The following is a 24,879-nucleotide window of genomic DNA, read 5'->3' as shown; positions in this document are numbered from 1 at the left end:
CTGTTTCACTAGGTTTGCGATACTGATGGGGAGCCAAAATACTTAAGATGCCACTGAGCACAACATACTTTGTGATCCTGCTAGGTGAGGTGGCTTCAGTTCACTTCAGTCACTCAGTCGTGTCCGACTCATTGCAACCCCATGGACTGCAGCACACCGGGCCTCCCTGTCCATCACCAACTCCCAGAGCTTACTCAAACTCATGTCCATTGAGTCGGTGATGCCATCCAACCATCTCATCCTCTGTTGTCCCCTTGTCCTCCCACCTTCAATCTTTCCCAGCATCAGGGTCTTTTCCAACGAGTCAGTTCTTCACATCAGGTGGCCAAAGTATTGGAGTTTCAGTTTCAGCATCAGTCCTTCCAATGGATATTCAGGACTGATTTCCTTTAGGATGGACTGGTTGGATCTCCTTGCAGTCCAAGGGATTCTCAAGAGTCTTCTCCAACACCACAGTTCAAAAGCATCCATTCTTTGGTGCTCAGTTTTCTTTATAGTCCAACTCTCACATCCAAACATGACTGCCAGAAAAACCATAGCCTTGACTAGATGGACCTTTCTTGGCAAAGTAACGTCTCTACTTTTTAATATGTTGTCTAGGTTGGTCATAACTTTTCTTCCAAGGAGCAAGCATCTTTTAATTTCATGGCTGCAGTCACCATCTCCAGCGATAGTAGAACCAGAGAACATTCAGTACCACAGACAGACACCAGAGGGAGCAAGAGATTGCAAAAAAGAAAACTGGAAACGAAACCAGCATGTGCCCGCATGCTAATTCGCTTTAGTTGTGTCCGACTCTGCAACCCTATGAACTGTAGCCTGCCAGGCTGCTCTGTATATGGGATTCTCCAGGCAAGAGTACTGGAGTGGCTTGCCATGCCCTTCTCCAGGGGATCTTCCGGACTCAGGGATCAACATACTTTGTGATCCTGCTAGGTGAGGTGGCTTGATGCTGTAGCACCAGTGAACATTCAGTGGCCACAGACAGACACCAGAGGGAGCAACAGATTATGAAAAAGAAACCAGCAGCCCTCTCTAATTGGAAAATTTGCTACACAAGGTCAGAGAAGTTGTATCCACCAAAAATGTTTTCAGAGATCCCCAGAATCTCTAGTGAGGCTATTAAAGGTCTTCCCCTGAATGAAGCCAGTCTATTAAAACAATCAGGAATATGATGCATGAACAAAAGGAGGATACCAACAAAGAGAAACTATAAAAAAAAGAACCAAATCCTGGAGCTACAGAATGCAATTAAGTGAATTGAAATCTTTTTAGAGGGGTTCAACAGCACACTTGATCAAACAGAAGAAAGAATCAGCAAACTCAAAGAAGGTCATTTGAAATTATTTAGAGTCAGAGGAACAACAACAAAAAAGAAAAGTGAAGAAAAGCTAAGGGACTTATGGGATAACACAGAGTAAACCAATATATGCATTATGGGAGTTCCAGAAAGAGAAAAGAGAGTGAAAAGGACAGAGAGCATGTTTGAAGAAATAATGGTCCAAAATCTCCCCAAACTGAGAAAGACTGGTGTTAATTCTTCTTTAAATACTTGGTAGAATTTTCCTATGAAGCCATCTGGTCTTGGACCTTTTGTTGTTGGGAGCATTTTGATTATAGATTTAATCTCCTTAGTAGTTATTGGTCTGTTCAGATTTTCTGTTTCTTTGTGATTCACCTTTGATACATTGTATGTTTCCAAGGATTTATCCATTTCTTTTCGGTTATACAATTTGCTGGCACATAATTTTTCACAGAAGTCTCTTATGAATCTTATTTCTGTGACATAAGAAAGGTAGATAGATAGATAGATATAAAAGGCATCCACTGGAATGGAAGAAGTAAATTTTTCTCTATTTACAAATGAACTGATCTTACATGTAGAAAACCCTGAAGACTTCATGAAAAAACTGTTAGAACTAATAAACAAATTCAGTACAGTTGTAGAATAAAAAATCAGCATACTAAAATCAGTTGCATTTCTGACAACACTCCTATATATTAATAATGAATTAGCTAAAAAGAAAATTAGAAAACAATCCCATTTACAATAGCATCAAAAAGAATGAAATATGTAGGAATAAACTTGACCAAGGAGGCAAGAGACATACACCGAAAACAACAAAACATCACTGCAAGAAACTGGGTGCAAATAAATGGAAAGACATCCCATGTTCATATGGGGGAAGACAGTGTTTTAAAGAAGTCTATAGTACCCAAGGTATAACTTTGGGTCCCTTAGCCTTTCTTCACTTTTCAATGCTATCCCCATCAATATCCTGACATTATTAACAGAAATAGAAAAAAATCCTAAAATTCACATGGAACCACAAAAGGCCCCCCAAAGCTAAAGCAGTCTTAAGAAAGAAGAACAAAGCTGGAGGCATCACACTTTCTGACTTCAAAATATATTAATATTATGAAGCTACAGTAATCGAATAGTAAGGTATCGGTATAAAGACAGACACATGGAACAATGGAACAGAACAAAGAGCCTAGAAAGAAACTGACACACAGCGTCACCTGATCTTTCACAAGACAGCCAATAATACCCACAGCTAACATCATTCTCAATGGTGAAAAGCTGATAACATTTCCTCTAAGATCAGGAGCAAGACAAGGATGCCCACACTCACCATTTTTATTCTACAGAGTTTTGGAAGTCTTAGTCACAGCAATCAGAGGTGAAAATAAAAGGAATCCAAATTTAAAAGGAAGATGTAAAATTGTTACTCTTTGCAGATGACATGATACTGTATATAGAAAATCCTAAATGCAACTAGAGATTATCATACTAAGTGAAGTCAGTCAGAAAGGGAAAGACAAACAGCATATGATATCACTTATATGGGGAACCTAAAACGTGGCGCAAATGAACCTACCTACAAAACAGAAACAGGCTCATAGACATAGAGAATAGACTTGTGGTAGCCAAGATGGGTGGGGGAGGGAGAGGGAGGGATTGGGATTTGGGGGTTGGTAGAGGCAAACTATTACATTTAGAATGGATAAACCACAAGGTCCTAATGTATAGCACAAGGAACTATATTCAGTAACCTGTGATAGACCACAATAGAAGAGAAAATAAAAAAGGATGTATGTATGTGTATAACTGAGTCACTTTGCTGATAGCAGAGATTGGCACAGCACTGTAAATCAACTATACTTCAGTGAAAAAAAATCCTAAAGACATCATCAGAAAACTACTAAAACTCATCAACAAATTCAGTAAAGTTGTCAAATACAAAATTAATATACACAAATCTGTTGCATTTCTATACACTAACAATATCAGAAAGAGAAATTAAGGAAACAATTCCATTTACAATTGTATCAAACAGAATAAAATGCCAAGGAATAAACCTACCTAAGTAGGCAAAAGACTACTCCCAAAACTATAAGGCACTGATGGAAGAAACTGAAGGCAACAGAAATAGATGGGAAGATATATACTGTGTTCTTGGACTGGAATAGTTAATATTATTAAAACGCAATCACATGCAATCATACCCAAGTCCATCTACAGATTCAGTGCAATCCTATCAAATAACTGGGTTGGCCAAAAAGTTCATTTGGGTTTTCCATAACATCTAGTTGTGTGAAAAATGCCATTGGTATTCGGTTAGCCAAAAGTTTTTCCAAACTAATACCAATGGCATTTTTCATATAACTAAAACAAATAATTTAAAATCTGTGCAGAAATGCAAAAGATCCCAGATAGCCGAAATAATCTTGAGAAAAAAGACTAGAGTTGGAGGACTCACTCTCCATGATTTGCACTCATGTGACAATGTAGCCAAACATGTGAACTAACAATGTGAATGGACACACCAATGCACATTTGCCTCTTTGAAAGTTTGCAACTTGGGGGTGTGTATGTAGGAGACTTACTGTGATGGAAATAAAGCAAAAATAAATGGGACATAACTAAACAGTACATTTTGCACAGCAAAGGAAACCTAAACACAAAGATACCTATGCAGCAGGAGAAAATATTTGCAAATGATGTATCAGACAAGGGATTAACTTCCAAAATATATAGACAGCTTATGCAGCTCAATATCAAAAAAACAAACAATTCAATCAAAAAATGGGCAGAAGACCTAAATAGGAATGTTTCATTTTTCCAAAGAAAACATACAGATGGCCAATGGGCAATGAAAAGATGCTCAACATTGCTAATTATTAGAGAAATGCAAATCAAAGCTACATCATGGTAGCTCTATCACCTCATACCAATCCAAATGGCCATCATTAAAAAGGTTACAACTAATAAATGGTGGAGAGGATATGGAGAAAAGGAAAGCCTCCTTCAGTGTTGGTGGGAATGTAAATTGTGCAGCCACTATGGAGAACAGTATTGAGGTTCCTTAAAAAACTAAACATAGAGTTATCATATGACCTGGCAATTCTACTCCTGGGTATATATCTGGAAAGGATAAAAACTCTAATTTGAAGAGACACATGCATCCCAATGCTCATAGCAGTACTATTATTATATACTTGGTATATTATTATATACCAAGACATGGAAGCAACCTAATGTCCACAACAGATGAATGGATAGAGAAGATGTGATATATATATATATATACACACACAGTGGAATATTACTCAGCCATAAAAAATGAAATAATGCCATTACAGTAACATCAGTGGACCTAGAGATTGTCACACTAAGTGAAATGTCAGACAAATATATGATATCACTTATATGTGGAATCTAAAAAAATGATACAAATGAACTTATTTATAAAATAGAAATAGACTCACAGACATTGAAAACAAAGGCACGGTTACCAAAGGGGAAAGGGCAGGAAGAGGGAGGGATGAATTAGGAGTTTGAGATGAATGATATACCCTATTATATATAAAAGAGATAAACAACAAGGTCCTACTGTATTGCACAAGGAACTATGTTCAATATCTTGTAATAACCTATAATGGGAAAAATCTGAAAAAGAACATGATATAAATACATAATGAATCACTTGGCTGTACACTTGAAACTAACAACACTATACGTCAGTCAACTATACGTCAGTAATAATAATAAAAAGAGAGACAGCCAAGAATGCACAGCGGGAAGGATAGTCTCCTCAACAAATGGTTTTGGAAAACTGGGTATCCACATATAAAAATAATGAAATTGAACCCTTATGAATTAAAGACTTAAATATAACACCTGATACTGTAAAACTCCTAAAATAAAAAATACGGGAAAAGTTTCTTGGCATTGGTCTTGGTGATTTCTTGGATATGACATCAAAATCATAGGTAACAAAAGCAAAAATAGACAACTGTAACCACATAAAACTAAAAAGGTTTGGAACAGTAAAGGACACAATCAACAAAATAAAAGGTAACCTACCTCTTATTGGTAGGAAGAAAATATTGTGAACATTATACTTAAGGGGTTAATATCCACAATATATAAATAAGAAAGTCCTACAACCCAGTTAAAAAAATAAAAATTTGACTAAAAAATGTAGAATACATATTTCTACGAAGAAGACATGCAAGTGGCCAACAGGTATATGAAAAGGTGTTCAACAGCACAAAGCATCAGGGAAATGCAAACCAAAACCATAACGAAACGTTACCTCACATCTGTTAAAATGGCCATTATAAAAAAAGAAAACAAGGGTTGATAAGATGCAGAGAAACTGGACCCTTGTACACTGCTGGTAGAAATATAAACTGGTGCAGGCACTATGGAAAGTACTATGGAGATTCCTCTAAAAACTAAAAATTGAACTACCATATGATTAACAATCCCATTTCTGGGCACATGTCTAAAATAATTGAAAGAATGATCTCAAAGAGATATCTACACTTCCATGTTCATTGCAGCATTATTCATAATAGCCAAGATGCAGAAACCACTTACAAATATCCATTAAAGTAGACTACATAAAGAGAATGCAATATATAATACAATGAATATTGATCACCCTTAAAAAAGAAGAAAATCTTGCCATGTGCAATAATATGGATGAACCTTGAAGACATGCTGGTGAAATAAGTCAGTCACAGTAGGGCAAATATTGCATAACTCCACTTATCTAAAATAGTCACGCTCATAGAAACAGCAGAATGGTGGTTGCTAGGTGCAAGGGAAATGGGAGGTATTGTTCAATGAGTATAAAGTTTCAGTCCTGCGAGATGAACAAGTTCTAAAGACAACATAGTGCCCATAGTAACGACAGTAACATAGCGTTACCTGTAAAACACAGTGCTTAAAGGAACAATACTGCTTGTACACTTAAAATTTAAGAGGGTAAATCTCACGTTAAATGTTCTTACCACAATAAAAAATACATAAATAAGATATAAGAACACAGGAAGAAAGTAAAGGAATTTAAAAGATATCCCAGGCAATTACTTATCAAAAGTAAGTCAGTGTGTAGCTACCTTGATATGAGAAATCAGACTGTAAGGGAAAATGTATTACTAGGGTTAAAAAGGGTCACATAATGATGAATTGTAACTCATCAGTAACATACAATGATCCTGAAGCTTTAAGAATCTAGTAAAACCTCAGAAGTTGGGTGTGGCCTTGTTACTTCTGGGTGGAAGCTCTAAGAATTAGGATGTGCTTTGCCACATGCTCATTTCTCTCCACCATGGCAACCAGGACTGTCCAGATGGTACCTTCTCCATCAGCCTGGGACCCAGAGTGAGGAAAATGAAAATATGACAAGCGATTCATGATGCACATGGAACATGAGTTAAGAAACAAACCTTTACTGTGCTGTTTGTGTTTCTCTTGTTGTTGTTTTTGGCTGCATCGGGTATTTGTTGCTGCCTGTGGGTTTTCTCTAGTTGCAGCAAGTGGAGACGACTCTCTACTTATGGTGTGCAGGCTTCTCTGGTGGCTTCTCTTGTTGTGGAGTACGGGCCCTAGGGTGCGCAGGCTTCAGTAGTTGCCACTTGCGGGCTCAAGTTGTTGTTCGGTCGCTAAGTTGTGTGCGACTCTTTGTGACCCAATGGACTGCAGCACGCCAGGCTTCCCCGACCTTCACTATTTCCAAGAGTTTGCTCAAACTTACGTCCATTGAGTCAGTGATGCCATCCAACCATCTCATCCTCTGTCACCCACCCTTCCTCCTGCCCTCAATCTTTCCCAGCATCAGGGTCTTTTCCAGTGAGTCAGCTCTTCACATCAGGTGGCCAAAATAGTTGTGGTACATGGGCTTAGTTGCTCCATGGCATGTAGAATCTTCCTGTATTAGGGATTGAACATTGGCAGGTGGATTCTTAACCACTGGATTACCAGGGAAGTCTGTGGGCTGTTTGTTTTTGACAGCTTTACTGAGGTATAGTCAACATGCAATGGTGCTGCAGCTAAGACCTGGAACAATCAAATAAATAAATTTTTAAAATATTTTAAAAAGGAAATATTAAAAAACATGCAATGAACTACACATATTTAAGTCTACAGTTTGTTAAATTTTGACACAGATATGCACCTGTAAAGCCATCACCACAATCAAGATACTGAATGCATACATCATCCCCCAAATTTCTTTATGTCCTATGTGATCCTCCCTCTCATCTTCACCCTCTACTTGTTCCAGGTGACCACTGGATCTGCTTTGGTCATTGTAGATCACTTGCATTTTTCTGGAATTTTATATACATGGAATTATATAGTATGTACTCTTGTTTTGTTTGTCTTTCACTTGGCATAATTATTTTGAAATTCATGCATGATGAAGGCTTCATAAATAGTTCATCTATTCTTATTGCTGAGTTGTATCCCATCATATAGCTGTACATTTATCTATTTATCCATTCACCTCAGTTCAGTTCAGTCACTCAGTCATGTCCAACTCTTTGTGATCCCATGGACTGCAGCACACCAGGCCTCCATGTCCATCACCAACTCCCAGAGCTTACTCAAACTCATGTCCATTGAGTCAGTGATGCCATCCAACCATCTCATCCTCTGTCGTCCTCTTCTCCTTCCGCCTTCAATCTTTCCCAGCATCAGGGTCTTTTCCAACGAGTCAGTTCTTCACATCAGGTGGCCAAAGTATTGGAGTTTCAGCTTCGGCATCAGTCCTTCCAATGGATATTCAGGACTGATTTCCTTTAGGATGGATGGGTTGGATCTCCTTGCAGTCCAAGGGACTCTCAAGAGTCTTCTCCAATACCATGGTTCAAAAGCATCAATTTTTCAGCATTCAGCTTTCTTTATAGTCCAACTCTCACATCCATACATGACTACTGGAAAAACCATAGCTTTGACTAGACAGAACTTTGTCGGCAAAGTAATGTCTCTGCTTTTTAACATGCTATCTAGGTTGGTCATAGCTTTTCTTCCAAGGAGCAACTGTCTTTTAATTTCATAGCTGCAGTCACCATCTGCAGTGATTTTGGAGCCCCAAAAGATGAAGTCTGTCATTGTTTCCACTGTTTCCCCATCTATTTGCCATGAAGTGATGGGACCAGATGCCATGATCTTAGTTTTTCTGGATGTTGAGTTTTAAGCCAACTTTTTCACTCTCCTCTTTCACTTTCAACAAGAGGCTCCTTAGCTCTTCTTCGCTTTCTGCTGTAAGGGTCCATTCACCTATTAATGAACATTTTGATTGTTTCCAGTTTTTGCCTATTACAAATGAAGCTACTATGAACATTCCTGTAGAATTCTTTGTGTAGACACATGCTTTCATTTCTCTTGGGTAAATCCCTAGGAATGGCTGGATCAGATGATAGACATATATTTATTTACTTTTTGAAGAAACTGCTGAACTGTTTTACAAAGTGTACCATTGTGGTTTTAATTTTCATTTCCAAAATAACTAATAATATTGAAAATCTTTTTATGAGCTTATTCGTCACCCATTTATCATCTTTGGTGAAGCGTCTGTTCAAATATTTGCCCATTGTTCATTGGGTTTTTTGTTTTCTTTTTCAACCTCAAACTTCTCATCTTTGGGAGACACTGTTAAGAAAATAAAAACACCAGTGAGGGCGGGTTGTGTGACTATAAACGGTAGAACAAGGGAGATCTTTGTGGTAATAAAATAGTTTTATATTTTGATAGTGGTGTGGTTACACAAATATGCACATATTATAAATAATACATAACAGTATCAATGTTATATTCCTGGTTTTGATAGTATATCATAATTATATAATGTTAGATAATAGAAAATATATATATTAGTCTCTGCCCCTGGTTCCTGGCACAGAGCTCCTAAAACCTTTGCAATTTCCTAAGTGATAAGAGCACTCAAAACATCTTTTGGGGACTTCCCTGGTGGTCCAGTGGTTAAGAATCCACCTTTCAATGCAAGGGACATGGGTTCAAACCCTGGTTGGGGCACTAAGATCCCACATGCTGAGGGACAACTAAACTCTCAAAACACAACCAAAGATGCTGCATGTCGAAACTAAAAAATCTGATGCAGCCAAATAAATAAGCAAAATAAATAAAATCTTAAAAAAAAAAATCTTTTGTTTCAGTATTTGGCCTTTAACACCATCTCTGATACAGGGTGCTAAGTCCCTTGGAATTTCCTAGGTGATAGGAGGGTCATTTGTTTTAATGAAGTGACTCTGGGTGGACTCCTGGATAGCTCTTAGATAGGGGCTGTCATCAGAAGGACCAAGCCATGATTAGAAGCTTGGAATTCTCCCTTCCACTCTGCATAACGCCTCCCCCATCAGAGAGGTTGAAAATGAAGTTAATAATTGATCATGCCTACCTGAGGAAGCCTCCATAAAAATCTCAGCAGAAGGGGTTTGTGGAGCTTCCAGGTTGGTGAACATGTCCACATTCTGGGAGGGTGATGCAACCCGACTCCACAGGGTCAGAAGCTCCTGTAATTGGGACCCTCCCAGACCTCACCCTCTGTATCTATCTGCTCATCTGGCTATTCATTTATGTCATTCATCATATCTTTTCCTAAACTGTTAAACATCAGTCAGTGTTTCCCTGAGTTCTATGAGCCATTCTAGCAAATAACTGAAGGGAGAGGAGGTCATGGGAACCAAGCTGGACAGAAGTTGTGGCTAATCTGGGGGCCTACCATTTGCTGTTGGCCTGTAACTGTGTGTGTGTGGTGGTGGGGGAAGCGTCTTAGGGTGCGACTGAGCCCTTAGCCTGTGGGATCTGATACTTTCTCCAGGAAGACTGTGCTAAAATGGAGTTAGGCTGTAGGACACTAGCTGGTGTTGCAGAGAACTGCTTGTGAGGAACCTCCTTACTCCCACATTTGGTGTCAGAAGTATTGTGAGTGTGAGACGGTGTGTGTGACGTGGTGTGAGAGTAAAGGAGAAACACAGGAGGAAGACTGGGTTTTCCTAACTCAATAACCATTGGGGGAAACTGCACGAAGAGTATATGGGGCCTCTGTACTATTTTTGCAACTATCTGTGAATATAAAATTATAAAAAAAAAAACAAACAAAAAACTCACAGACATTCTAAAATAAATGGTGCTTCAACAACTGATCATATATTAGGGAGAAAATAAAACTGGATTCCTATCTTACAATATACATAAAAGTCAATTCCTAGAATATTAAAGGCCTTAATCTGAATAGAAAATTATTAGAGAAGAAATATGGAAATTGTCTTTGTGACTGCAAGATAGGAAAATATTTCCTAATGTTCAAAAGGAAAAAACCAAAAGGAAGAAAATCAATAAACTTGACTACATTTATATTAAGCATTTAGATTCACATAAAGTGAAAAGATAAGCTACAAACTGAAAGAATAAGTGCAACACATAAAATTGAGTAAGATTTAATATCTAGACTATATAAATTACTTCTATACATCAATAAGAAAAGACAATTCAATCAGTAAAATGGACAAAAAAATGAATGGTATTTTCACTTGGGAGAAAGCATAAATAATCTATAAACATATGAAAAAAATTTCTGGTTCATTTGAAATCAGGGAAATGTAGGTTGAAATCATAATAAAACCCAATTACACAGCTACTAAATGCAAAAGTTAGATAATACCAAATGTTAGCTAGAATATGGAGTAACGGGAACTTTGACGTGTTGCTGATATTGGTGTAAACTGGAGAAGTTCCCTAGGGAAACAGTATGTTATTACCTTAATAAGCTGAGCAATGCACATCCTCTGCAGTTAGGAATTCTATGAGGTGTATTTCCTAGAGAAGCTCTTGTAGCTTGGCACCAAGAGACATGTACAGGAATGATGATAGCTACATTGCCTATAATAACAAAACTGATGGCTTCATAGTTTTAAGATTTTTCTATGTTATTTCATGAAGCTGTATTTGATTTTCACCACTCTATTGTATGAATATTATTGTATTAGGGAACGCCACAACTTATTTAACCACTCTCTTCATTAAAAGCACTAAAGCCAGATGGCTTTACTGGTGAATCTTTACTAAGCTTTCAAAGGAACAGATAATTCTTATCTTATACTTGTTATCCCATGCGAAATCAGCCAGCTCATTGGGAGAAATTATCCAACTCATTTTTAAGAGGTTAATATAATACCAATACCAAGACCACTTAAGGGTAGTAGAATAGACAAGCTCACTTATGAACACGGGTGTGAAATTTTTAAATACAATATTAAAATTTAAATCTAGTAGTAAATTTCAAAATAATGTATTAGAATCAGAGTACAGCATAATCTAGAAATATAAGGATTTTTGAAAATTAGAGACTATCAGTGCTTTTGACTCCCTAACCTAGTCCCATGACTTAAGTAAGGAGAACAACCCAGGCAGTAGGTCACTACAGTCACTGTGATCCAGACCAAACTATACGGGGGATGATGAAATCAGTGTCTGGGGTTAATTCATACAGCAAGGCTAATGATTTCAACATACAGATAAAACAGATGTGCAACTGCATGATTTGTTAACTTAAACTGACTAGACTGAAGTTGACAGGATTATGGATCCAGAACCCAGAAGCTCTCCTGGGTGTCAAGGCTCAAGATTATGTTTTCTTTCAGGACCTCATGTCTTTATCTTCTACATAAATCCCCTGTAGGTGCCTCCCCAGATCTTCCCCCAAGGTAGAGTTAACATCTCTAGCTTATTTCATCTCCTCTAATAACATCACCACTTATTTCATTTGCAGGTGGTATTATTGCCTTAGAAGATCACTATTTTATAGCCATCATGTAATGAGCAGATTCAGGTAGGGGTCATCAATGGATGCTAAAACCATTGTGTGAAAGACTGCTGCAGAGCAGAATATTTACATGGTTTCAAAGTATCATTCCATAAGTTACTTGATTAATTACAAAGAGGAAAAGGCACTTTTAAAATGGAATTCTGATGGATACCACCTGAAACAAATGATCAAACTTACCATCACCAATAACAAGACAAATTGACATTATGTACCTTTTGATGGGATATAAGGGGAAGTACACAACATCACACATATAGTATTTTTGCCAAAAAATGGTTAACCTAAATCTAATTGTGGGAGCTGCTGCTGCTAAGTCACTTCAGTCGTGTCCGACTCTGTGCGACCCCATAGACGGCAGCCTACCAGGCTCCTCCATCCCTGGGATTCTCCAGGCAAGAATACTGGAGTGGGTTGCCATTTCCTTCTTCAACGCATGCATGCATGCTAAGTCGCTTCAGTCATGTCTGACTCTATGCAACCCTATGGACAACAGCCCACCAGGCTCCTCTGTCCACGGGATTCTCTAGGCAAGAATACTGGAGTGGGTTGCCATTTCTTTCTCCAGCAATTGTGGGAGGAAGGTGACCAAATCCAAATTGTGAGACATTCTAAAAGACAACTTCCCTGGACTCTTCAAAAACAGATTCATGAAAGACCATGCATATATGTGTGTGCATGCAGACATGCATGTCTGTGTGTACTGTTCTTGATTAAAGATAGAGATTAAAGAATATGCAAAAGGCTTGACAACCCAATGCACTGTTGGATCCTTCATTGGATCCCAGATCAAATAAGAAAAAAGTTATAAAGGAAACTGGTGGTAATGATGAAATTTTACTATGTTATTGTATATTAAGTGTATTAATGTTAAATTCCTTGGATGTGGTAATGATTTTGCAGATATTTAGAAGAATGTTCTGTAAAAGGCTATGTGCTGAAGTATTCAGGCATAAAGTCTCGTCATGTCTGGAACTTTCAAATGGCTCAGCAAAAAAAAGAAAAAAGTACACAGATGTATCTTAAATAAAATGTAGCCAAATGCTAATAACTGGTGAATCTAGGTAATGGATCAACTATTAATTCATTATATTAATACCATAAGTTCACCTTTTCTGGGGATTATTTTTCAAAATAAAAAGTTGGGGGAAAAAGCAAAAAGAAAACACCAAAAAAAAAAAAAGGTACCTACTACAGTTGGAAAAAGGCAAGGGCCGCAAGGGAGAAAGGATGTGCAGTGCTAAATTACAGAAACTTGAATCTTACTTGGTTAATCATCCACTGTGTTCTTAAAACCTTCACTTCTGTGGTCACAAAAGTGGAAACATTCCATACTTGTTGTTTTTCTCCTCTACCCTCATAAAGTCTGACTCATATGAATAGCTTCTCCTAAATTTACTTAGTGAATTTATTTCTTCTGAGTTAAACTTGATGCCTTTTCCACCTCTTATAAAAAAAATTCCCCCTCTTCAGGTCCCCTCATTAATCAGTGTTGTCCTTTCAAAAAGTGGAATTCACCTTAATAGCTTAAGGCAGGAAAATTATATGATTGTTACCCTCCATGCAAGGAGCGCATGCAATAAACTTCTGTGCCTTCTAAAAACTAAGAAAATAACTTCCTTAATGTGAGAAACAGCATTATAGCAAAACCTCTATCAAATCTCATATGTTAAAGTTCGAGTATCCTTATGGACCTCAGAGGCATTTCCTTTAACACTGGTAATGAAGGAGACCAATAAGATGGGGGGTACCTCTATCACCACTAATGCTCAGCTTGATGTTGGAGGCCCTGACCGATATAATAAGACCAGAAAATGAAGGAGTAACTATAAGGACTGGAAAGAGAGAGAGATATTTGCAGATTATATGATCATTTGCATTAAAATAATGATAAGAATAGCTAATATGCATTGAGCATTTAATATATGCAGAAGCTGTTCAGTAAGCATTACATGTATAAATGCCACTTATTCCTACTTTAAAACAACCCTAGGAGATAGGTATAACTATTATCCCCATCTTACAGATAGTGACACTAAGGCATAGAGAAGGTAAGAAATTCATTCAAGGTCAACCTAAGCAGTCTAATTCTAGAGCCTTAAGTTTTAACCACTCTTTGATGACTTTATTGTGATCAACACAACTTGCGACAGACAGAGAGAGGTATTCAAGAGCCAATGTGATAAAATTAACCTGTCTTTATAGCTGGAAGAGAAGGTGCAACAGTGATTCTCAATGTTGGCTGCATATTAGAATCACTCGGAGAGCTTTGAAAAATCCTGATGCCCAGGCTACACCCAAACCAATTACCACTGAATCTTGAAAGAATGGTGGAGAAGTCTCAGGAGTTTTTAAAGAACAGTTGCACTAACATGTCTTAAGAGAACTCAAGAACCCACTCAAATTGTGGTGTAAGTTTCCTTTCTTGAACCCTGGGTGAAGTTGCATACTCCAAGCAGATGAATTACAGAGGGGTGTAATTTGAACCCAGGAGGACAGGGACTCGAAGTGCCCCGATGTAGCGGAGGCTGTAAAAAGGGCTCACTGTATCCATATGTGGCTCAGGTGGAGTCATCCTGGAAGCAGGTGAAGCTTAGGTTGTAGCCCCCAGGGTCAAATCTCTGATAATGACCTTATTGTGCTAATAAATTGTCAACCCAATAGCATTGACCTCAGCTGGATCCTAAGAAGGTAACTGTATCATGGCCTGGATTGTTGAGCCAGTCACCTCAATGTTGCCCCCCTGGATGGTAATTCTATCATGATTGTGAATTGTTGACTCAGTAATCCGAACTCCCTAGAGATGTTAGAACTTCTTTCTTGGTGACTAAGTGGCTTTTCAAGTCTGAAAAGGTTTAGAATTAAATTTAGACACGATAAATAAATCAAACCCATCATATAAATACTTCTGTGTTTAAAATAATTCTGAGTGTTTGGTACTTAAATGTAATTTTGAAATAATATGACATATTGAAAAATCTGAGAGGTTAACCTAATTTGATAGATTAGATCTATTAAATGTAAGGGAATTTAATTGTTTATAAATAATATTATTAAAAATATTTTTTTTGGCCATGCCACATGGCTGTGGAATCTTAGTTCCTTGACCAGGATTGAACCTGGGCCCTTGGCAATGACAGCACATAGTCCTAATCACTGGACAACCAGGGAGGTGCCATGTAAATAATATTGGAATACTAGATCTAGTGTATGTGTTATTTATATATATGTAGCAAATTTTTGTTAAGTACTTGGTAAGAACTTGCTTATTAGAAATGAAACTTGATTGAGCAAGCATATGATAGGTATAAAATGAAAAGAGAATAGGTGAAATTTATATTTGGTTTACACTACTTAATGAAATTACATTTTATAAATTTTAAAATGGGATTAATTGTTTAACAGAGTTTACATTGCTCTGCCTGAGTTCTCTGAACAATAATATAAGATCCTCTTAGGCCTAATCATTAGTTTTATCTAAATATAATCAATTTAAAAGTAGAATAATACATTTACAAGTTGAACTTTCAAGTCTTGAACAAAACCAAAGTTTTGAGTTTATAGATGAAAAATTTAATATTGATTTAAATTCAAGATGCTGTAGTCTTTTGTGGCTCACAAAATCTGCCCTTAGACATAGAAAAAAACATATCAACACTATTGTTATCTGCATTTAAGTGATGGAGAAATGGAAGCTCAGAAAGGTTAACTCCATGCATGTGTGTTTTTAAAAACCTGTGCGCTTAACCAGTGTGCATGTGGTTTCCTGATGGACCAACCTCCTAAAAACTCAAGTGACTTCAGAATAATTAAATGTTTTCAAGTGACTTAATCAATGTCTGCTTACATGCATTTTAGGTTGACTTCACAACTAAGAGTCGCTTTCAGATCAAGGAAAAAGACTTTACTGGCTCATACGACAGAAAATTCTGGCTTCAGGCAGGGCTGCTGCAGACTCAAACCCTGCTTCTCTCTGTTCGTCTGTCTGTGTTGGCTCCTTTCAGACACAGGCTCTCTTTTCCCTCATTGTGCAAGATGACTGGCATTATATCTCTGGGCTCAAGGATAGCTAGAAAATGTGGCTGCCTCTCTTCCAATGTTTCCACAAAGGAACCACTGCATCTCACTGACTCCGATTAGCTCATAGGTCTATTCTGGAACTAATCACTCTGACTGAAGAAATGTGATGGTTTAACTGACTATGTCTGAGGTCTCAGGTTGACCACAAGAGTTGGAGGTGGAGTCAGATCCACCACAAATATGTGGGCTAAGAGTAGGGAAGGGGCAGTCCTCCTCAAGAAGGCTGAATGGATGACAGGCAGCAAAAACAGATGTCCACTATGGCATCTTCTCTCCTAGTTAAGTACCTCACTGTATCATTCAGAGGTACTGCTGACACAGACTCTTCCTTTCAACCAGGAATCATGATACAACCCTATCACTTAACTGGGTATCCTTTATTCTTCCCATTATTTCAGTTTGCAGGCACGGATCTCTTGCCTTTCTTCAGTGATTGACATAAAAGCTGTTCAGGGACTTGTCTAAATGAATGAAACCCAGAAGCCTGGGTTTGTCACCCCAGAAAAGAAACAAGGAAGATGGTAACATGTTTTTATGGGATTGTGGGGTGGCTTCCCTGGAGGCTCAGAAAGTAGTGTAAGGAGGGTGAGTCAAATTCACCAGACACTTACTGATAACTTCTTTGTGTTAGGCTGATCCCTACTGGGGACAGTGTTCCAGTGGCCCTCAAGGAGCAACCAGTCTAGAGGAAAAGACACGTGGAAGGTGTTGGTTACTGTGATTTGGTTTTGGCCCAGATCCAGGTTAGAATGGGCCACCACAGAGCCCTTGGTAATGGGTTGGGGTTATCATGTGTAATGTTGGTTGGGTTTAGGGTTTTAAATGAAGCCATTTATTTGAGCACCCCTATCAAGTTCCTGCTATCCAAGGCCTGGCACTTGGGGGTAGGCAGGTCAGAAATCGCCCAGAATAGGCCCAGATCCTGGCTTAGGATTAAAACTACCACTTCAGAGTGTGAAGAACCTAGCCACAAATAGACCCAGATACCCAAAAACCACAGACATAGGGGGCAAATTGGGCAAAGCAGAGACCATGCTTCCAGACACCCATGGGAATGGAGCATTGTCCCAGAGATGGCATGTCTAAAGATACGGAAATAATACTGACTAGTTCCAGAGGGAGGGTGTGCAGGGTGCCTGAGCTTGAGACTCTGTGAAATGCAGTTGATCACACTTTTCACCTTGGCTATTCAGAGGAAGGACATCTTTGCTAAACTGCACTCATTCCGAAAACCTGACTGTGGTCTTTTAGAAGCCAAGACTTGTTTAGGAAGTGTGGGAAAACAGGAGCAGAGCTGGAGAAGGAGTCATTAGGCTCTATGAGAGCATAGCTCATTCCTTTTCCCTCCTACCTTCCTGGAGGGAGAGGCTGGTGATAAAAGGCCCACCATGATACTCACTTCTCAGTGTATGTGGGTCTGAAATAAACATGGAGGGCTTCTTGAGAAGAGGGGATAGCCTGTCCTCCAGGTCAAATGGAAACCCTGCTGTTGCTACACATGAGCTCAGGACAGCTACCCAACACTCATCACTCAAGAGATGCCTGAGACTTCCCTTGATCTAGACGCCCCAGGCGGGGGATGGATGAGACCCTGGATAGGGAGTTGGCACCCTGTTGGCATAACAGAGGCAGTGTTAGAAAACAAAACAAGGGAAGCAGAGGAATACTAACCTGGACCCTCCAGAAAAATGGTCTTCAGACTTGGTATGCATACCCCTGATGGTTCACAAAAACTTTCCATGAGGATGTGAGTGTATTTAGTTTAAAGGAAATCAGTGTAAAGATCCTCAGCTTCCAAGTGTACTCTTTACAAAAATTAATCTAACAGGAGTTATGTTAGCAAGATGGTAGAATTGGAAGCCCATTCTTCCTTCCCCAACAGAGACACTGATTTAACAACAGTACTCAGTCCAAAAAGCCTTTATGAGAATTCTAGAAACCAGTTAAGAAGTCACAGTACCCAGGCACACTAAAAGCCAAGAACAGCTGCATTGAAACAGATAAGGGGAACCATTTCATTTCACTCACAATAGCCCTTCTCGCAAGCTGGCACGGCTTGGGACACTCAGGAGCAGAATAGAAATCATGGAGTGGGTGCTCTCAGACCACAGTGGAATTAAACTACAAATCAACAACAGAAAGATAGCTAGACAATCTCCAAATACATGGAAGTTAAAGTATTAAATAAACTTTAAATAACACAAAGCTTCTAATGTGGGCCAAAGAAGAAATATCAAGAAAAACTTAAAAATATTTTGAAGTAATGAAAACCCAGGGATTGAACCCGGGTCTCCCGCATTGTAGGCAGATGCTTTACCCTCAGCCACCAGGAAAGCAGCAGTGAAAAACACAACTAATCACAATTTGTGAGATGTAGCAAAAGCAATGCTTTGATGGCATTGAATAGCATATCTTAGAAAAGAGGAAAGATCTAAACTCAATAGTCTAAGCTCCACCTTTGGAAATTAGAAAAAGAAGAGAAAATTAAATCCAAAGTAAGCAGAAAAAATTAGAGCATGAAATTGAAAACAGGATATCAACAGAAAAAAATTAACAGAGCCAAAAGCTGGTTCTTTGAAAAGATGAATAAAATTGATAAGCCTCTAGCTAGTAATAAATAATGATAACTAATAAAATAGAAGACACAAATTACTAACATCAGAAGTGAAAACAGGGACATCTGATCCCATGGACATTAAAGGATAATAAAGGAATATTATGAGCAACTCTATGCCCACAAATTCATTAACAGATGAAATAGACCAATTCTCTGAAGGACATAGCTATCAAAACTCATGTAAGGAAAGAACATACAATCTGAATAGGTTTATAGTTATTTATAGTTATTAAAGTTATTAAAGAATTTGATCAATATTTGATTCCTTCCCCAAACAGAAAGCACTAGATCCAGATGGCTTCACTGGTGAATTCTATCAAATATTTAAGGAAGAAATTATATCAATTTTCTACAATTTCTTCCAGAAGATAGAGTCAAGAAGGACTATTTCCTAACTCATTCTATGATGTCATCATTAAACTAACACCAAAACTAGACAAAGACCTTACAAACAAAGAAAACTACTGAAAAATATCAATGAACATAGATGCAAAAATTCTCAAGAAAATGTTAGTAAATAGAATCCAATGATGTATAAAAAGAATTATAGAGGGAAGATTCTGGGAAGACGGCAGAGTAGGAAGCACCTGGAATCTGTATCCCCACCAAGACAACAATCAAACTGGCAGAATCTGTCTGATGTAACTTTATATTGGGAAGATCTGGAGTCTACTGAAGGCTTGCAGCTTCCCTGGGAAGGCTTAGTTAATTTCAGCCAGTTTCAGCTCTTGGTAGAGCAGCAGGCTCTCATCCTCCACTCTAGCCTCATGGCAGGCAACACACACATCTCTTTAGTAACCTACACACAGAGAGCGGGAGCCATGGTGAGCAAAAAGGACACTGTCCTCCAAATACTGGGGATCTGTGTTCTGATTGCTGCTGCTTCTTTTAATTTTTATTATAGTTGATTTACAGTGTTGTGTTAGTCTCAAGTATACAGCAAAGTGAATCAGTTATACATATCTATCTATCTATCTCAATATATATCCACTCTTTTTCAGATGCTCTTCCCATATAGGTCGTTACATAGTATTGAGTAGGGTGCCCTGGGTTATATAGTAGGTCCTGTTTTATATCAGTAGACAGTGCATATGTCAATCCCAATGTCCCAGTATATCCCTCCTTCTCCTTTACTCCCAGTAACCATAAATTTGTTTTCTATGCCTGTGACTCTATTTCTGTTTTGTGAATAAGATCGTTTGTATCATTTTAACTTTTTTAGATTCCACCTATTGCAATGTCATGATATTTGTCTTTCTCTGTCTGACTTACTTCATTCAGTGTGACAATCTTCAGGGCCATCCATGTTGCTGCCAATGGCATTTGACTGCAGGTTCCGCTCACAGAGGTGCAAAGAGGAGGGAAGCTTTTGTTGCTCTTCCCCTTACTGTTACAAGCCATTCTCCCTCTGGCTCAAATGACTCCCAGGGGATTTAAAGGACCAGTACTCTTTTTCACACCCTTCATTTTCTTTCTCTCCTTTTGGGGCCAGAACATTAAAGACTAGGATATTCAAAAACAACTGCATATATGGGGAAAATTAGAATGTGATTGCACATACCCAGGGAAAGATGAAAGCCCAGAAAAGACCTGAGGAGACCTTAGGTTTACATCTCAGGCTGACTTTTGGTAGAGACAGCCTACAACAATAAAACAAACAAAAAAAGAAGTAAGTCCTGGAAAGGGGGAGAATATGATTTCCAAAGTTAATACATTACTAGATTCAAATGTCCAGTTTTCAACAACAACAAATCACAAAGCATACAAAGAAACAGGAGACTACGGCCCATTTAAATAAAACAAATAAATAAACTAACAGAAACTATGCCTGAAAAAAGTCTGATGACAACTCTACCAGAAAACCCTTACAACTGTTTTAAAGATGCTTAAAGCAAGATGTGGAGAAAGTCAAGAAAATAATGTATGGACAAAACAGAAATATCAGGAAAGGGAGAGAAAACCTAGAAAGAAGCCAAAAAGAAATTCTGGAGCTAGAAGGTACAATAACTGAAATGAAAAATTCACTAGAGGATTCAAAGGCAGACTGGAGAAGGTGGAAAGAATCAGTGAACATGAAGATAGGACAATAGAAATTAAGTCTGAGGAACAGAAAGAAAAAAGATGAAAGAAAAGTGAACAGAGCTTAGGGAACCTGTGAGACAACATCAAGCAGAAAACATCAGGTATGCATTGTGAGAGCCCCGGAATGAGAAAAGAGAAAGGGGCAGAAAGAATTATCTGAACAACTTTTGAGAACTTTCCAAATTTGATGAAAAATAGGAATATAAACATCTAGGAATCTCGATGAATTTCAGGTAAGATGAACTCAAAGAGACTCATGTTGAGATACAAAAGCAGTGGGACAGAAGCAAATGATTACACACAAGGGATCCTCAGTAAGATTTTTGACATATTTCTCATGAGAAACTTTGGAGGCCAGAAGGCAGTGGGTCAACATATTCAAAGAGTTCAAGGAAAAATATTGTGAACCAGAATCTTATAGCTGGCAAAACTTCCGTCAAAAGTGAGGGAGAAATCAAGATATTCTCCAACAAACAAAAGCTGAAGGAATTTGTGATCTATAGACTTGACCTGCCAGAAATTCTCAAGGGAGTCCTGCGATATGAAATGAAACAACATTAGATAGTAACTTGGAGCACAACACATGGGCAATTACAAAAGCTAGCATTATTGTTAACAATGGTTTGTAACTGCATATTTACTTATCAACATGATTTGAGAGACTAACATATTTAAAGGAAAAAAACCCATTTATTAGTCTAAAAGCAAGTATGATTCTAACTTTGGTTTGTAACTCCAAATTTTGTTTGTGACATCATTTGAGAGACTAATGAACTTAGTTTATGGCTTTTCCAGTGGTCATGTATGGATGTGAGAGTTGGACTATAAAGAAAGCTGAGTGCAGAAGAATTGATGCTTTTGAACTGTGGTGTTGGAGAAGACTCTTGAGAGTCCCTTGGACTGCAAGGAGATCCAGCCAGTCCATCCTAAAGGAGATCAGTCCTGGGTGTTCATTGGAAGGACTGATATTGAAGCTGAAACTCCAATACTTTGGCCACCTGATGCGAAGAGCTGACTCATTTGAGAAGACCCTGATGCTGGGAGGCATTGGGGGCAGGAGGAGAAGGGGACAACAGAGGATGAGATGGTTGGATGGCATCACCGACTCAATGGACATGGGTTTGGGTAAACTCCGGGAGTTGGTGATGGACAGGGAGGCTTGGAGTGCTGCGGTTCATGAGGTCGCAAAGAGCTGGACACGACTGAGTGACTGAACTGAACTGAATGAACTTAAAAGAATTATTAATTTATGTTTTGGGGCCCAATTCTATAATTCTGTGGCATCAGCACACAAAAGGGGTGGGGATGGCGATATAAAGGAGCAGACTTTCTGTATCTTATTGAAGTTGCTGTTGCGGCTGCTGCTAAGTCGCGTCAGTCGTGTCTGACTCTGTGCGACCCCATAGACGGCAGCCCACCAGGCTCCCCCATCCCTGGGATTCTCCAGGCAAGAAAACTTATTGAAGGTAAGCTGTAATAAATTCAAATTAGAATGTTATAAGTTTAGGATGTTAAATGTAGTTCCCATGATAATCACAAAGAAGAGAACTATAGAATATAAACAAAGAAAAATGAGAACGGAATGCAAATGTTTTTCTACAAAAAAATCAAGTAAACAAAAAAGAAGACAGTAGCACAGGAAGTGAGGCATAAAAAAGCTATGGGGGCATATAGTAAACAAATATTACAATGATAAAAGCAAGTCCTTCCTTACCAGGAATTGGGCTTCCTTCATAGCTCAGTTGGTAAAGAATCCGCCTGCAATGCAGGAGACCCTGGTTTGATTCCTGGGTCGGGAAGATCCACTGGAGAAGGGAAAGGCTACCCACTCCAGTATTCTTGGGCTTTCCTTGTGGCTCAGCTGGTAAAGAATCCGCCCTCAATGTGGGAGACCTGGGTTCAATTGCTGGGTTGGGAAGATCTCCTGGAGAAGGGAAAGGCTACCCACTCCAGTATTCTGGCCTGGAGAATTCCATGGACTGTATAGCCCATGGGGTCACAAAGAGTCGGACATGACTGAGTGACTTTCACTTTCACCAGGAATTACTTTAAATGTAAATGGATTAAGTTCTCTAATCAAAAAACAGATTGGCAGAATGGATAGAAAACACATAATTCAATAAATGCTATCTACAAAAGATTTATTTAGATGCAAGGACACAAACAGATTGAAAGTGAAGGATGGAAAAAGATATTCCAAGGAAAGAGTAACCAAAAGAAAGCAAAGGTAGCTATCCTAATATCAGACAAAATAGACTTTTAGTCAAGATAGGTTACAGGTAACTAGGGGTTTTAGTAGAGGTTCAGTTCAGTTCACTCAGTCCTGTCCAACTCTTTGTGACCCCATGAACTGCAGCATGCCAGGCCACCCTGTCCATCACCAACTGCTGGAGCTTGCTCAAACATGTCCATCGAGTTGGTGATGCCATCCAACTATCTCATCCTCTGTCATCCCCTTTCTTCCTGCCTTCAATCTTTCCCAGCATCCAGGTCTTTTCCAATGAGTCAGTTCTTCGCATCAGGTGGCCAAAGGATTGGTGCTTCAGCTTCAGCATCAGTCGTTCCAATGAATATTCAGGACTGATCTCCTTTAGGACTGACTGGTTGGATCTCCTTGCAGTTCAAGGGACTCTCAAGAGTCTTCTCCAACACCACAGAGGTAGAGTGTATGAAAAAGCAGGCCAGAGGGTACAGAGTTTTAAATGGTAGGCAAGGAGGTCCAACCAGTCCATCCTGAGGGAAATCAATCCTGAGTGTTCATTGGAAGGACTGTTGTTGAAGCTGAAACTCCAATACTTTGGCCACCTGATGCAAAGAGCTAACTCATTTGAAAAGGCCCTGAAGCTAGGAAAGATTGAAGGCAGGAGGAAAAGGGGATGATGGAGGATGAGATGGTTGGATGGCATCACCGACTCAATAGACATAAGTTTGGATAAACTCTGGGAGTTGGTGATGGACAAGGAGGCCTGGCATGGTGTGGTCCATGGGGTCGCAAAGAATCGGACACGACTGAGCAACTGAACTGAACTGAGGTATTCTTTCTGCAGTGTGCAGTCACTAAGGTCATCCACCAGGGAGGGGTTTTAATCCCAGACCTGAGTGTGAAGAATGAAATGGGACGAGCACTGAGGAAGTGAATTGGGTTGAGATATTTCAGTTTACTCAGAGAACAGTACACCTTTTTCCATAAATGTTACTTTGAATCTAATTGGTTTTTAAGAGAACCAGCATAGTTAGGCTGTGTGACAATATAATAATAATGAAACTAATACAACACTATAAATCAACCATACCTCAATTTACAAAAAGAATTAAAAATAAATAAAGTGAAAGTGAAAGTCGCTCAGTCATGTCTGACTCTTTGCGACCCCATGGACTATGCAGTCCATGGAATTCTCCAGGCCAGAATACTGGAGTGGGTAGCCTTTCCCTTTTCCAGGGGATCTTCCCAACCCAGGAATCAAAACCAGGTCTCCCACATTGTAGGCGGATTCTTCACCAGCTGAGCCACAAGGGAAGCAAAAACAAATAAACAACAAGGAAATTATAGTAGCCACTGAATGAGTGCTTGCTATGAGCCAGGTACCATAAATCTTTCCTCTTTCAATACTCACAGCAACCCAATGACAAAGATTCACTTATTATCCTCATTTCATAGATAAGGAAACCAAGTCTAAGATAGGCCTGAGTCAATACACAGCATCACTTGGATTAAAATGCTGTGCTTCTTATTTCAAAATCACATCTTTACCCACTGCACTTCATGTACCTAAGCACTGTGCTTGGCAGGGGCATACAGCACTACCCCCAAGGATGATGATGTGACAAAAAAGAAATGCTTGACTTCTTTATGTTTGATTTGTTCAGCAATAAGTGTAAATAATAGCTGCCTCTTTATCACGCAGAGTAATGGGAGATAAGGCTGGTTTTCCCTCTTGGTTTGATTGCAAAGGAGGC

The sequence above is a fragment of the Cervus elaphus genome, chromosome 20 (genome assembly GCF_910594005.1).
Source record: "Cervus elaphus chromosome 20, mCerEla1.1, whole genome shotgun sequence".
NCBI classification, from domain to species: domain Eukaryota; kingdom Metazoa; phylum Chordata; class Mammalia; order Artiodactyla; family Cervidae; genus Cervus; species Cervus elaphus.
Note: the sequence above shows the minus strand (reverse complement) of the source record.